At 39.9% G+C, this 3,524-nt stretch overlaps 1 long non-coding RNA gene across 2 annotated transcripts in view; it reads left to right on the top strand.

The window, feature by feature from the left end:
- The window catches only part of LOC112484324, a 30,569-nt gene that overhangs the window by 3,279 nt on the left and 23,766 nt on the right, over positions 1-3,524 (top strand). The window lies entirely within an intron of this gene.

The raw sequence follows: 3,524 nt of genomic DNA, 5'->3' as shown, positions 1-3,524 counted from the left end.
GGTGGCCGCGGGTCCTCCGCCGCTCAAATACCCCCGGTGCCCGCCTCTAGGAGGAGAGGGGAGGAGAAACCGAAGTGAGCGGGGACCGCCTCCTTCCAGACCGCGTCCCCAGCTTGGCCGGCCCGTGCAGGACTCCCAGCCGGCCTCAGGCTTCAAGAGTCCGGAGGCGCCAGGAGCGCCGGGACAGCGGTTCGCTGTCCGGGCGACCTCGGTGGAGCTGAGCTTCTCTGAGACTCCCTGACCCGGGGAAGAAGAACACAAAGTTCTCTCTCTTTCTTGGCGCTCGCGGTCTCTCTCTCCTGTGTCTCTGTCTCTCGTCTCCTCCCTTCTCTCTGCTCTTTCTCCCGTTGGAATCTCTTTTCTCCTCCTTTCTCTGTGTGGCTTTGAATCGGGCTCCCTTTACATCCCCCCCGCCCCCGACCCTGTCCCCGTGTTCTGTACCTCTCCACTCACTGTACCTCTCTAATTTCCCGTATTTCTCCTTTTCTTTTTTCTCTTCTGTCCCCATCTCTTTGCAACAGTGAATTTTTGTCCTTGTCAATCCCCTTCTTTTGGCTTCTTACAAGTGGAAGTGGCCCAGTTCAGGAGCGCCTTGCCTTCTACAGTTCCTCACTAGGAAGGAGATGTGGCATCCTAACTCCGCTCTCGATTTAATCAACCCGGGTCAAGACGGGGTTCTTAATTTTACAATTTGGGGTGTGTTTCAAGTCCTTGGTCTCCTGGAAGTTTCGCAAAGCTTCCAAGCTGTGCTTTCCCCAGCCTCTGATCCCAACTTGAGAGGGTCCGTAGTTTTCTGTAGGTCCCGATCCAAAAAAGGTTAAGAACCACTCTTGGCAGCAAGAGGGGGCGGGGACTTCGGTGCCTCTGACTGCCCCGGGATATGGGGGGGACGGGGGGAGGCGGAGGGGAGAGCAGGGTGCGAAAGGAGATTCGTGGTTCTGGAAGGGAAGCATCAGTCCTAAGAGGTTGTTGTCAATCACTTCTGTTTGCATTTTGCGGGAGAGATGCTTGGAGCGGCGCAAAGCTGACTCTTCAAGCTACACATACCTCTGCCTTGGGATGCAAATTTGAAAGTCAGAAATTATGCCAGAAAGGGAAGATGCTAGTATGTGAATGTGTGACTGTATATGTGTCTCTGTGTGTAAATTGTTTAGTCTTGGATAGTTCCAAAGGACTTTTTGCTTTACCAATCCTCAGGGAGATAGGATGTGCTAATTTCAAGAAAGAAAATGGCAGTTTTTGTAAAAGATATGACTAATGTCCCAGAACTGGAGTTTTCTGTTGCTTGGTAGGCTGGCACTTAGGTCGAAATTACTTAAGATTGCCAACACCAGGAACCAAAAAGCAACATTCCAGAAGTGTCAACTATTCTGGAAATATTAATGTATATATTTCTCCTGGTAGAGGGAAAAATGACTTGGCATGACTGGAATTTCCTAAAGAAGTTGTTAACGCAAATGGATTACCATTGCTATTGTCTAACTGTATTCCTGGAATTCGGGTATATACAATGGTGTATAAAGATGGTAAAACAGCAACACCTGCCTAGAACACATTAAAAGATTCTTAAGGGATGACATTTAAATCTTTTTCTTAAACCTTCAAAATAACTCACTAAAATACATGTCTTCTAATACACAATTTTTCTTTTCCTTATGTAATAAAATTCCTCACATACATAGTGTCTCAGAGTTGCTGAGAGTTTAGCAAGGAACTGTAAAATATCAAGAAATCAAACTATTAGCTGATTCCTACGGATGTATTCTAGTACTTCCATTATAAAATTATTAAAATATATAGCACTTTAACAGACACATAAGTGAATGGGACAGAATAGAGAGCCCAGAAATAAACGTATGTGTACATGGTCAATTAATTTATGACAAAGGAGCCAAGACTATACAATGGGAAAAGGACAATCTCCTCAATAAGTGGTGTTGGAAAAACTGGACAGTCATGTTCAAAGGAATGAAACTGGACTACTTTCATATATCATACATAGAAATTAGCTCGAAATGGATTAATGACTTGAACATAAGACCTGAAACCATAAAATTCATAGAAAAAACATAGGGATGATCTCTTTGACATCACTCTTGGTGGTAATATTTTGGAACTGACATCAAAAACAAAGGCGGCAAAAGCAAAAACAAGCGAGACTATATCAAGCTAAAAAGCTTCTGCACAGCAAAAGAAACCATCAACAAAATGAAAAGGCAACCTATGGAATGGAGAAAATATTTACAAATCATATGTAGAAAGGAGTTAATATCCAAAATATGTAAAGAACTCATACGACTCAATAGCAAACAAACAAAAGCAAACCAAACAAAAAACCCTAAATAACCTGATTAAAAAATGGAAAGAGGATCTAAGTAGATACTTTTTCAAAGAAGAAATACAAATGTCCAACAGGTACACGAAAAGGTGTTCAACATTACTAATCTTAAAAAAAATGTGGTCAAAACCACGAGATACCACCCCATTATTGTTAGAATGGCTATTATCAAAAAGATAAGAAGTAAGTGTTGGCAAAGATGTGGAGGAAAGGGAACCATTGTGCACTATTGGTAACAGTATAGAAGTTTTGCAAAAAATTAAAAGTAGAACTACCACATGATCCAGCAATTCCACTTCTGGGTATTTATCTGAAGGAAATGAAAACACTAACTTGAAAATATATGTGTACGCCCATATTCATTGCAGCATTATTTACAATAGCTAAGACATGAAAGAAACCTAAGTATCCTTCAAGAGATGGATGGATAAAGAAAACGTGGTATATATACACAATGGAATATTATTCGGCCAACAAAAAGAAGGAAATCTTGTCATCTGTGACAACATGGATGGACCCTTGAAGGCAATATGCCAAGTGACATAAGTCAGACAGATAAAGACAAATACTACATGATCTCACTTATATGGAACCTAAAAAGTAAAAAAATAGAAAAATAATTCATAGGTACAGAGAACAGTTTGGTGGTTGCCTGAGATGTGGGGTGATGTGGGCAAAATGGGTGAAAGTCGTCAAAAGGTACAAACTTCTGGTTATAAGATAAATAAGTCTTGGTAGATACTGTACAGCATGGTGACTACAGTTAATAATACTCTTGTATATTTGAAAGTTGCTAAGAGAGTAGATCTTAAAAGTTCTCATCACAAGAAATAAAATTTGTAACTATGTGTGGAAATGGATGTTAACTAGACTAATTTTGGTGATCATTTCACAATGATTCAATTATCAAATCATCATGTTGTACACCTGAAACTAATATAATGTTATATGTTAATTATATCCCAATTAAAAAAGTTTATAAAGGATTGAAAATAGTACTTTTAAATATCTCTCATTAAATAATTTTCCTCTCTTAATTTAAACCCCTCCTGATAAAGAGAAATTGACCATATAGAAGTTATTATATGTAGGTATAGAAGCCTCATTTGGTTAGTCTCTCTTTAGCATTCTTTCTAGGATTTGGTTTTAAAATAAACTTTGTTTACTGTTCTTCAATTTTTTTTGC

This window comes from Pteropus alecto, unplaced genomic scaffold, assembly GCF_000325575.1.
Source record: "Pteropus alecto unplaced genomic scaffold, ASM32557v1 scaffold75, whole genome shotgun sequence".
In the NCBI taxonomy this organism is placed as follows: domain Eukaryota; kingdom Metazoa; phylum Chordata; class Mammalia; order Chiroptera; family Pteropodidae; genus Pteropus; species Pteropus alecto.
The sequence above is the reverse complement of the archived record's forward strand: the minus strand, read 5'-3'. Positions and strand labels throughout refer to the sequence as shown.